Below are 13,282 nucleotides of genomic sequence, written 5' to 3'. Positions count from 1 at the left end.
CAGCCTTTGTCCCAAAGTGTACTACAAGTAAAAAAAAACCAGTCTTGTCATTAAGGGGTTAAGAGGAAAAAGACCCCCCAAAATATGACCATTGAGAGCCTCTCTATACATTCTCCTTCGTTAAATAACTTTTCCCGCAGTCTTAGTAATACAGCCGAGTACTCCATGTGATCACATGACAGATGAAGTGCACAAGTAGTGAAAACGGGAGTTTCCATTGAGTTTACAATTGCTAATGGGCATATTTCATATAAAAATTGCTGTATAATTTGAGGGGCTATGGAAAATAATTTCAAAAATCAGTTTAAGTTCCCTTGGTTGCTGCTGTCAATGTACTGGCAAGTGAAAGCAAAGTAATATAAGCATTGTAGACTTAATAACGATACGTTAAATACTGTAATGCTGTAATATGGCATTACAATTGACATATTTACGAAGGAGAAGAATAATTATCCTAGCGGCTTCTCATGGGGAGGGCAAAGGTGTGTTCAATAAAGCTGGCAGGAGTATAACACCGCTTGTCTAGATTGCATGGAATGCCAGAGAAAATGAACTGCATTATTGCTCGCTGACTTGTTCTACCGGTGATTGAGGCGTTTGGGAGAACAAGCAGGAAAATGATAGGTTGCTTTCACATTGGTAGAAGTTTAACAAATGCTCAGCCGTTCTCCCTCCATCATTCCTGTCATTCCTGAGAGGTTCAGTGTATTATATTGATGCTGCAGTTCACACTTATTGCTGTATTCTTTCCAGATTCAATCTATCTGCAATGGGCCACTAAACATTTCAATTTGCAACCTGTAGAGCTGGATAGAAGCACTTGCAGAAATGAAAGAATGGGAGCAATGGGAATATATATATATATATACACACAAACACACATTTTTCAGTAGGGTGGTTTTGTTTCATACATGTTTAAGTCTTCAGAGTCCAGTGCTATGCCAAATATTCGGTACAGGCAAGCAGTCCCGCCAACTTATCTGTTCTATGTACTTGGGTATTGAGCTCTCTGTTCTGTTTGAACAGGCACGTCTTAGTAGAAGAAGTGCCCTATCCGAAGACTCCCAAAGCAAGAGATCAATGCATACCCAGCAAATATATTTAAAAAAACCCCAAAAAACTGCCACTATGTTTCACCTGAAAACTCAAAAACAATATCTAATGAATACACAACACACAGTTGGGTAATTTACATTTTTCGAATTTTTTTTATTTCATTTGGTGATTCTGCTGTAGCCACGTTGGTTTCTGGTGACCTATGTACTTGCGTAGTACTTGCAGTTCCAATGAATTATACCCCAACCACCCAATGAAAACTCTCCCAATTAACTTGATGAAATAGAGCAGCTTCTTAGTAATATGTCTTGAAATCTCCTGACAGCTGTAATGAATTAGGTTAGTTATATGAAATAGAATACATGGGGAAAAAGCAGATAATGAAACATGATGCTATTATTGCTGTATAACAGAGTGCATCCAGACTTCATTCCTCTCACTGATATTATACTATTAGCTGCCGTAGAATTTCTTCAAGGATTATTTACAAGTACGTGTTTGCCAGATTTGGAAATGCTGCCATGTGTAGCCTGATAGCAAAAAGAAAAAAGTACGTAGTGCTTTTTTCTTTCTTATCGGCCTTTATGCTGAAAGGCTTAGAATGGTTATTTAGCACTTGTAAATCCATTGTTATATTCCCGAGATCAGTAGACACCATTGTTATGAATTAAAATACAGAGTAACCCTGCTTCGTGAGTCCTACATCCTACTCCATTCTTTACTTTACATCATTTAAAATAATTATTTTAAAATCTCAAGCCATTGCAATTGCTTTCTGTGTCTTGAAATTGGAGAGAGTTACAAGTCTTACACAAGCGGCTTTCTACAGTAATTCATTCCAAAATCATTCTAATAAAATGTAGTTTTTTTCCGTGTCAAATATAAAAAAATGTTATTTGACATGGGTGGGATTCTAAAGTACCCTGCAAAAAAAAAATCTTATAAAGGTAAATTGACATTAATAAATAAAACTCTTTGCGGCTGCCAGGGAAACACTGATATCAAAATGTACCTGTCAATGCCTTGTGAGATATGACAATCTAGAGACAGGTTGGGAAAGTGCAGGAACATCTTGAATGTGGATTTGTCTGATAAGATAACGTCTCTCCAAATTGCCATTCAGCATACCAAAGAAAATGTTTTTTTTTTGTTTTTTTTTTCTCTTTTAATATTATTTTCTTTTATTCCCGGTCTTGTTCTTACAATCTCAGGATATTACACAAGTTGAGAGAAGAGCTGGCTTGTGTTTTTTGGGAAGTCAATGTGTGGTTTATCAGATGCTGCTTGATTTTACTTGTAACCTTAAATAGTTAAAAGGATTTCAACTTCAAAACGTGTAGGTAACTACTCTTATAGGGGCTCTAGTAAGAGGAAGTCATAAATCGGCACCATAGTATGTACCCCCTGTTTTGTGAATAAAGTAAATATTCACACAAAATGAATCTATGGCAAACCTTGATTTGTCCCCCACCTTGGTGGTACCGTTGTATGCATTTGATAATGGCAAAAAGTCTTGGCTAAAGGTGATTAAGGGTTAACATGAAAGTTAAATCACTGCTAAGTTTGTACTGGGGAGTAAGCGCTGGTTAAATGCAAAGGTGGAATTTTACCACCTTCTGTTTGTCTTTGATAAATTGGCTAGTTTACACCCCAGCAATCTATTAGCACAATTGTTGAGAGTGAAATTGTTATAGATTTTCAGATTGAATACACAATATCCTGTTGGCGTGCATGCACTGTTGGACTTCAATCTCTATATAAGCACATGTATCCTGCGTCTTTTCCCCTGATTGCCCAAAACGAAAAACAGTACAGAAAAATAATAAGCCCTTTCATTACATGTATTTGCTATATGCATGCTATGGGAGTATTTAGGGTTAATCACAATAATCGTTGGCAAAAGGTGTTTTTTTTTCCTAGGGCGCACCATTCGTTGTTGTTTTTTAATACCGCTTTATAAAGAATTCTAAGACTCCCTTGATTTGTCTTCAGGGGGAGTCTCTCTGTGGCAACCTAGACGGCAATCAATTCTGGTTTTGGTGTTACAAAAAACAATCCAAAAACCAAAGTCATGTGAATAACCCATGGCTACACAATTTCAGTCCTCGGGGGGCTGCTAAAACAGGCAGGTATTCTGCATGTCAAGTAGTGACCAGTAGGTGTAATGCCTTTTTATTTAATTAATTGAGATTCCGAAAAGTGTGTGGCCTCTTTGTGCCCCTTGGAATTGTGCTCCCCTGGAATAGACACTAGCCTCTCTCTGCATTTCTCTCTACTCCAAATGCTGACATGTTGTTGTATTTATTTTTCTATGTATGTCGCAGCTTCAACAAGCAATTTAATGTTTGAACCACATTGCCGGAATCTCTCACCAACAATAATAATTGTAACAGTACGTTTATTTAGTGTACTGAACGGCAAAATGTAGCATTGGAGAAAAGAAAATTGGCTTTAATGAAAAATACAATTGGACTTTAATTCCTATGTGTTTGAGCCAATGTGTCCCTGTGTCATTGTATTCCCAAAACAAACGTGCTTTGCCGGGGCTGTATAGAAACAGTAGGCACTCTGCCAGTTCATTTGATTTCCAGCATTGTTTGTGACCTTTTTCCTGCGCAGCAAATTGTAATGAATGTGACGGAATGTAGAGAATCGTCTCGCATTGCTTCTGAGGTAGACATGGAAGCGTAGAATTCTTTTTAGGACTAAATGATAATTGCTATGTAATATTGTTGAAAGATCGATGCTGCATTGCGGCTTGGAATGTGAGGTTATTTATTCTTTCGCTCAGCCGAAATGCCACAAATTAGATCATGTCAGAGCAAAAAAGCCTTTTGTAGCCTGAAGCTATATTGGCATCTCTAGCCCTGCCCTGATGGAGTGAAATACTGTTTTATTTCCCAGCTTATAGATATAAGACTTCAAAGTGGCCTGTTAGTGTCTTTCTGCCATCTATAACTCAGCTTCATGTTCACACATCAGTTTGTAGTTTCATTTCCCATCGCGCATCATATTTACTTATACATTACAGGGTCTAAAATGAATGTAGACAGCCTTTGACTATAGGGGCAGGTAGCCCAGCAGCTGTGGATTTGAAAAGACAAGATGCCAAGTCAAACTCTGGTACCTTTGTTATATTTTGTATTGAGTATTCCTAGCACCGTGGTAGACATAATCTTGAAAGCAGCTGGTGGTCTTCCTGTTGGTCTGTCTATTTTCTATTGCACCCGTGCCTTTTAGATAATGTGAAAATGACCCATGAACATGAAAAGGACCTTGAACATACTGGACATATTATAACGGTTTTGTGTGTACCTCACACCATGTGGTCTTACATTGGAAAGGTTTCCCGTACTATAGACTTATGTTTGTTGTGGATGCATTTGTTTTCAGAATTCTGTTCAGGAGAGAGGATTAATTTTTTTAAAAAACATTACTAGAGCAGAGCCATGTACCTTATTTTGTTCTTTCTTTGTGTGTGTGAATGAGTGTAGACATATGAAATACCTTGTACCCTACGGTTTTTAATTGATATATAATAAAATATACTTTTTATGTTTTCCTTGGATACAATTAACTGAATCTATAACTTACGTACATAATATAGCTTTGCACAAGGGCTATGGGGAACGGATGCCGTATCTAACCTCTTTGCACCAAGGATATAGATACAATTTTCTTGATATTGTTGTGATTGGAATTTCATCTGCTCCTTTAGGCTACATGTTAATATTATATATATTTTTAATAATGTAGTTTTGATAACTCTAGAACAATCTTTACCCCAGGCTGACAGAAACACCAGCCTTCGCTTTATTAATAAACCTGGGAAGTTTATGAGATTTCGCAACCGACAAAGAAAAAGAAAGTAGGAGAAGGAATGTCAGGAGTTTCTGGAGACTCAATTTTAGTCGACGTGCGTCTCGTCCATGTCTAAGAAAAGTAATTAAACTTCTAGATGAGAGCAGTGCTGGGAAATATAGGACAAGAACCAGCTAGTATTGCTTTATACTTGGCTACTGGCATTTTAAAGAACGTTACAGGACTTTCATCAAAGGCCACCAAGATGTGTTGTGTGAATACTAGAGAATGTTTGTTTTAAATATATTTTTTCACAACTCATAAAATATATATATATTAACCCATTTATTAAAACCATGTAATAAAATCAAAATCATTTGGTGATTCACAGAGGGTGATTTATAAAAGAAATGTTGCAAGGTTGAAAACAGGAAATTAAGAAAAATTGAGATTGTATCCAACATCTAAATATTTTTATGACAACATATTCTAGAATGTGACACCAATCCTAAAAACATAACTGTAAGAGAAAAGGCGCTCAATCGTGCCAAAGTAAGTGCCCCATCTCATTGATAAATATCTATTGGCAAAAAGAACTGTTACATATGATGGCATGACATATCATCATATGCAACTATATGTCATTATGGTTCAAGCACAGCTTTAGTCATTGTGCTTCTGATGAGTTTGTGGCCCTTTAATAAATACTACCATTTGTACCTAAACTTACTGGATGTTTGTATTAATTTTTAAGAATTCTAAATTGTATTGCTCAAAAAAATGGATGTCTTCAGCCGACCCCCAAAGTATACCAGACACGTGGAGGGACAGGATTTTTGAGCAAGTGAGGTATAATGCACTTGCTGAGTTATAGTTGGATACCCAGGCTCTTAAATCATAGCGACATCTATAGTTCTGGATCAGCTTGAAAAATTGTGCTCTGAGTTACAGTAGGAAAGACACAAATAACTAAGTTATGACTGGCTATTAGTTTATTGAGCACTGCCAGATACTGCTACATATATATCTGACATAGATGGAGGCTGCTGTGCATTGCAGTGTGCTTTTGGATGTTTATCTCAGGACAAAGATTCCCTGTGATTACCAACATAATGCCTAGAGGAATTCAAGCTTAGAAACATTCAGTTCTAATCCCACTAATGGTAGCTTTACCTGTGTACATAGACTACTGCACACAGACTACTGGGTCTGTAGTCCCTCTAAGGCTAAGCATGAATGGTTTTGCGTCAACACTTATACCAGGGGTCGTCAAATTTGGTTTGGATCTAGGAGCCAGCCAAAAATTGTGAATATTATCACATCTCTAACAAAGCAAAAACCTATGGCAGCTGCCATAGGTACATCAAGATACTGCTTCGAATTAGTATCAGGTTATTCATTAAACCATATCAGTCTTCAGCTGATTTGGCCTTCAAATAGGGGTCTATGTATGACTGAAGGGGTTAAGGCACATAGCAATCTTGCTGACGTTAGAAGTGTTGGATTTCTTGAGCGGTATCCACTGCAGCAGCTGCACTGACGCAGAGAAAATGCCTAATTGGCAACTCTGATCTAATATCCTCTATAGAAAGCCTTAATGTAATAATATCTGTGGCGCACATGCTCCATCCCATGACCACAGAATGAAAGGACCTGCTGGTTAATTATACTAATGAGCATTGTTGGAAAGTCTATTAAATCTGTTAATTAGCCTTGGCGATAACGATTCAGAATACTTCATTACAAATCTCATCACTATTTTAACGCTTTTTTCTTGTGAGAAACTGCTGTAATGTAAAGACTTTCATACACATTTTATCTGTAATTGTTATTATCTGTACATTTATTTTCCTTTTTCTAATACAAGTTGAATGCGAAGGGTTTCAAAACCATTCAGCCATTATGGAGCAGGTGAGAGGTTTTCTTTGAGCTATGCATTTTTATAAATTTTCTTCGATTAAAATGGCACTCAGTTTTGCTACCTCATGGCATCAGTTTTGTTATGTGTCAGCTGCCATCGGTGACATAATGCAATCTTACCGATGCAGGCGCTGAGCAAAAATAATATGGGGTAAAATAGTTTGGCTTAACCCATCGCGGTCAGTACTCGTGACATTGGAAGCAAAAATCTACTGTTCGTCTACAATCCTTCTTCAATGTCAGTGTGATACTGTTTAAATCTGTTGAGACGCTACCCCCATTTATGTTAGGACAGTTTGTTTACCATGTCAAGGTAACACACAAATGTGTGTGGGATATAAGTCAAAAGTCGGGTTTTTTTTTTTACATTGTGGTTTTTACATTAAAACAAGTGTTTGCTGGTTAGTTAGCAAGAGAGTTGTCATAGTCATATCAGTGAGATTCTGATGTGTGCATTATTCAGGGCTAGCCCAGCTCTTCATGCAGGAGATAGTCGCCGAGGTTGACCCTTCATAATGTACAGCAAATTAAAACCGCCGCTCTCCTGCACACTTGTTTTAAAGACTATAAACCTTTATAATCCCGTTTCTTCTGCGTTCCCTCTGTGACTCCATTCTACCTCCACACCCATGCCAGTTACTTTTAACCTACAAAAGGATTGTAAACTTTGCTGAGTATTGCTCTCCACACCTTACAGATGAGTTTACACAAGTAGCAGAGCCCCAGTTTTGTCTGTCCTAAGGGAGTGCTTGTCTACTTTCCCAACTTGTTACCAGGTTTCTATAACTAGGAGCTCTACTTTGTGATGGACAATCCATGAGATAAACTAGTTATGGTCCTGGTACTGTAATGGATCATCTGTCAATGCACCGCTTCCAGCTGAGTAGACAATGATTTAGACAACATAAAAATAAAAAATCACAATAGAAAACCTAAGTAAGCAATGTTACTTTCAAGGATACACCTCCATTCATTATTAATCTAAATGATGCCACCACGTTTCTTTTATAAAGATCTTGATACATAAAAATGGGATGTTTCGGTGCATACTGCAGTAAACGTCTTGCACATGTTCTGTAGCATAACTATTCTAATCAATGACAGCTGAGCTCTCATTGAAATCAATGGCAGTAGTAGCAGCCCATCACGTGTATGCTATCTGAACACTTATGCTTTGCTACAATATATGTGGTTGGCTGCTGCTTGAGTGACTTAGGTGGGAATGCTAGTGAGTATGTGCAAGTTGTTAACATAAGAATTCTTTTTGGTCCTAGTATAGGTAGCCAAGCTCAAATTTGCATGCAGTTAAAGGCATTGTTAAGCATGGTGGATGGAACTGTTAAGTTGGTAGTTACAACTTGTTTGGGTTTTGGGAGACCAGTCAGCAAAGCGTTTTGTTTGGTTTGTCGTTCAAGCCTTACTCAACTATATGGTCACATCATAATGCTGCACATACTAGTGCATTTATATGAATGTGGATATAGGGTTGAGCAGTGAGGCAATGCATCCTGTGTGCATCATTAGGGTATCAAACATGCAACTGGATAGAGTACCAAGATCAAGAAGAAGGGGATTAGCTAGGAAACTGATATAAAAGCTGTCCTGGGATATAGTGAAGAGCAGGGAGGCCTCAACATTGTACTTAAAACATATTAGTAAATATGTGTTAAAAAAATCCAGGTGATAGTTGAGGGTTGTTTTCATGACATAGCTACACTGAGCTTTATGAAATTGCCCACAGGACCACCTAATTAGCAAGTCTACAACCTCTGGTTTCAGTATAAATTTTATTTCAGATCCACCCTTTATTATATGGAATAAATTGAGCTTCAAATTAAAGACCGTTGTGAAATCTGGCCTCTTCTTTCATTATATGTAATGGCTATTAGCAGTTGTGTAGTTAAAGAGAATAATCCATACGCTTTACACAGAGTGACTTCAACTGAAAAGTTGAGTTACTGAATAACTGTATTATTATTCCTCTCATGTCACACATAGATGAAATGTTAAGGTGTCATCAAAGTAGATATTGCTTTATGTCATCACGATGAGTCATTGGCCTGGGGTAATGCTGACTCGGACACAGCTGCCGAGATCAAGATAACTTACAGCAATAATGGGAAGTCAAAAAAGTTCACTTTTACTTAGCTGCTTCAAAATATAGTTTCTCCTGTGTTATTCCTGCAAACCCATAGTTCAATGATGTGTTCTAGTGTGAAACGATTGCAAAGCTTGCATAAAGAAGTAGCTTTGCGCATTCATATACATTTTTTTGTAAGGCTACCAGTATATTAATTTTTGAAGTATTTAATCTTAAATACATATTCTTTGGATCTTAATCAAGATGTGCCATGCTAATATAGACTCTTACCCAAAAAAGACTGCTGTAATAAAATAAAGAGGTTTTTCAACAAAGTATTAGTTTAAGGGTGTGCACACTTATGCAACCAGGTTATTGCCCCCCTCAAAAAAATTTAATTGTTCACATTATAGGTCACATTATTAAAGGTGGAAAAAGTTCTCATTCTTTAACATCACAAGAATCTGGCATTTTAACAGGGGTGTGTAGACACTGTAAGTCATGGACATTTTGGTAGTCATGTAGCTCTCCTCCTATTCCTGTGTAGATATTATAATAAAAATATATTAAATACTACTTACAGTGGCTAGAAAAATTACTTAATGCCACTTAGTGAACACACAGAGTGGGCGACTTTAAACATGCATGGTATAGACATAAGGCTGTCCTGAATATAAGACAAGACCAAGGACCAAAGGTTTGAGGTTTCCACAGCACATAAAATGGGCAGACTAGAGGGCCTAAATGGTTCTTATGTGTTGTCAATTTCTATGTTTTCCCTACTGCAGCAGTTGTGAAGTAGTGTTAAACTAAATGGGTGGCTAATTAAACCAACTGTAGCTGTTAATGAACCTCGAGTAGCAGAGTTGAGAAGCACCAACCAGGACTATAATGCTTTTTTCCACTGTGAAGAGCCCTTGTCGTCATTACAAAGCGTCTCAGTCTGTGCCTGCCTAGACCCAAACAGCTGCTTGTTGCCTACCTTTTTTTCCCATAATAATTGATTACAGCAGCTAAGACATTTTATTGCAACATTTAATGCTTTCAAAATTATATTCAGGAACCGGTGGGACCTAGAGTGTACAAATAAAATCATCACAATGTTTTGAAAGAACATTCTCTCTTTTTTAGCTTGAAGACCCCTTTAATTGCTTATATGTAGACATCTCCTGTCTTTCTCCATCAGACACAATAGCATTTATTAGCATTTCTATGCTTTATTTTCAATTACTCGTCTGTTCCGAGTGCCCAGCCCGTATAATTAAATCCTTTCAGCTCACAGTTCTAATACAGCTGCACCGATTTAGAAGTCTATCGTGCTGGCTTCTAAGATTATGTCCTTATACACAAAGCTTTTTAGATTTTTACTGTGTATTCTACACACTATGTGCTCCCTGGCTCCTAGTGAGAGAAGGCAGGTCATTTTTGGGGTGATTTTGGGCTTATTCTCTCTAGCAAGTAAACACTGATATCTGTATATCTTATTATAGCTGGAAAATCTTGTGTAGTACATTGTAAGCAGATTTCAACAAAAGCACTGTGAATGTAACGGCAAACCTCAGCTTATTTCCTTTGGACAGGATATCGAAGATATTATGAGGGTATCAATACTGACAAGACCGATTTGCGGGTATAGTTGGCAGAGGAAGCTGTTGATGATGCTGAAACCATGATTAACACTGGTACATAAAATTCCAATTAGAGGGTTATTAAGTTAAATGTGTCAACATAGCCCGACAGTTAACAAAGTAATTACTCTCCAAATAATTGTTATTTGTACTTCTTTGTCACCACACTGTTTATATTCATGAACAGCTATGGTGGCAACTTTTAAAATGAATGGACTAAATCTTTAAGGCCTTGTTGAATAATTAAGCTTTAATGTTCTTATGTTTATTCACATACATTTTATATAGTGCCTTGCAAAATTCATATATAACTGCCTGATATTATTGAATTCCAAAAGGTACACCTATATCTTGTCTTTTTGTTGTAAGAACTTTTTAGCTTTGCGCATGCTGTTTATGGGTGATTATGACCCATTCTTCCAGACAGAAGTGTTTCAGGTTGTTCAGTGAAACACTCAGTTTCCAAACCGTGGATGTGCTTGGGATGATTGTCCTGCTGAATAGTGATTTTCCTCCCAACCTTCAGTTTTTAAGTTGCCTAAAGCAGGTCCGCTTGCAGTGTTTCCCTATGATTTGTTCCTTCCATTCTGCCTTAGAAATACTCGTACCCTGTAGACGAGAACCTTTCCCACACTATGATGTTGAAACCAGAGTGATGTTTCAGGCATTCAAGTTTTGGCCAAAAAGCTATATCTGTGTGAGGTGTTTGAAGGATCAAAATACAGAAATGTATATCTTTATTGAAGAGAATCCTACCTATTACACACAATTTGATGGCAGATGAGAATGATTTGGCCCATCTAGTCTTCCCAGTTGTGTAGGTACTGTAAGACCTTACTCTTATTCACTGGTTTTGAGTAAGTGTAACACCAGAATTACTTTTTATACATAACCCACCAATGTGTATCCTGTTTTTTGTATCACTACAGAGCAATGTTATATTATTTTAATTTTCCATGGATCTCATATTGATGTGAACCACAGAGTATTCCAGACTCCATGGTTTTCTTATTTGATAACATGGTACTGGGTATAACTGGGGTATATACTGGTATCATTCAAATAAATTGAGATTAAATGGTCATCAAATTACAAATATTCAGAGTATATCTAATTTAATTTTCAAAGCCAAATCAGTTACTGATAGAGCTACATGTGCTTTGACAATTGTGTTCATCAAATCATTTTAACTCTATGATCAGGAATGGTATTCCTTGTATAATTAGCTGCGAATAAAATATTGCAATTTAGAAAAAATTAACCTCTATGTTGCCAGCTTTTATAATAAAATGAGCATATTAATTTGCATTTCTATTGTTAGGGTAATAAGCTCATAAGGGACGGAAATCTCTATAATTAGGAACATATTGTCAGTGTAATGCTGTGCGGTTACATGGAAGAATGGATGCAGTGTAAGAATGCTTTCTGTCTTTCATTGCACTACATGTGTATGAAGCGTTGCAACCTGTGATTGCTTCAGACAGCATCTAATTAGAGCACACACTTTACCGTACCAGGCCCCCTTATTTCACTTTCTGTTTAACACCCAATTCCCTTTATCTCCCTTTTTCTGCATCTTTTATTTCGTTGACTATTATAAGAGGAAATGAGGTGACAAAAACCATGCCTATTGAAGCAGCTTAAATGTTTGTCCTTTTGTGCTTGTGTTTTCAAGCAGACTTTTTAAATGAGTCCTTTGTTCTTTGCACTCTATGTGTGCCCTTATTTTTATGATGACGGAAAGCATATTACATTTTGGAGAACAACACATGACACTGTTAATGGTATGGAGGAAATGCATCATCTTAGAGAACTCCTAAAAAAAAAGCCAAAAAAAACTATCAACTTCATAAAGTGACCTGCACATTGGCGATAGTCATATGTTACCTACCTAACATTAAAGCAACTGTTTTCACCCACCTTGCGAATTTCTAGTTACATCAAAATTTACATTACATTTACTTATAAAGCGCCAGCAGATTCCGCAGCGCTGTTATAATCAGAAGAACAATTTAGAAACGCATACAATAACAAACTGGTGCAAAGGAGAAGAGGGCCCTGCTCTTGCAGACTTACAATCTAGTTCTGTTGAATGACCCAAACTTTTCCTATAGATAATTATTTAGCCAAGTAAAATGTTGCATCATTTGTCATGTCATGTGACACAAAAAAAGCAGACACTGGTAAATTGTTGCCATAAAACCTGAAAGAAGTTCCTTTATGTGAGTAAACATGTGTGGAGGGAATGATAAAATGAAAGATCTTCTAAGGCTTAGTTGCTTACCATTCTAGAGAGCTCAGTGTATGCCATAGATGGACTACCCAGAGAAGACCACTGACTGGGTGGGTGTGAATAAAGTTTTGTTATTATGTTAGCAGACTGGACTGGAAAAGATCCACCATGTGTGGATATCATATTTCCCTATCTATTTGGATTGTAAAATTACATTGTAAGCAGAACAATGAAAAGTCTTTGTTGGCTTTTATGGCTAGATTGGATAATACAGATGGTTAAACTGGAGAATGTTTCAACCAGTTTGCTTGCAATTTAATGCTTCTCAAAAGTATAGCATCCTACGTGCATATATAGCTAAATCTATGCCCACTACAGTCGTGTAGAATAATTTAATTCTGTACTGTAGTCAGGGGAGTTAACACCTCTGCGCCATACCCCCAGGCAACAAAATGATTGCACAGCACTGAATTCTCACTTCATTCCCTGATTAAGTCCTAATGTCATTTCCATGCTGTCAGATTCCTCTTTTTATTTAATTTGAATGAAAAGCTAAGGGTCTTC

At 37.0% G+C, this 13,282-nt stretch overlaps 1 protein-coding gene across 1 annotated transcript in view; it reads left to right on the top strand.

Moving 5' to 3' along the window:
* Positions 1–13,282, top strand: part of LOC149298762 (exocyst complex component 4-like) — a 177,522-nt gene that overhangs the window by 107,230 nt on the left and 57,010 nt on the right. The gene's annotated exons all lie outside the window — the stretch shown is intronic.

This window comes from Sceloporus occidentalis, unplaced genomic scaffold (genome assembly GCF_023333645.1).
Source record: "Sceloporus occidentalis isolate IW3139 unplaced genomic scaffold, rSceOcc1.0.p SCAF_31, whole genome shotgun sequence".
NCBI lineage: Eukaryota > Metazoa > Chordata > Lepidosauria > Squamata > Phrynosomatidae > Sceloporus > Sceloporus occidentalis.
The sequence above is the reverse complement of the archived record's forward strand: the minus strand, read 5'-3'. Positions and strand labels throughout refer to the sequence as shown.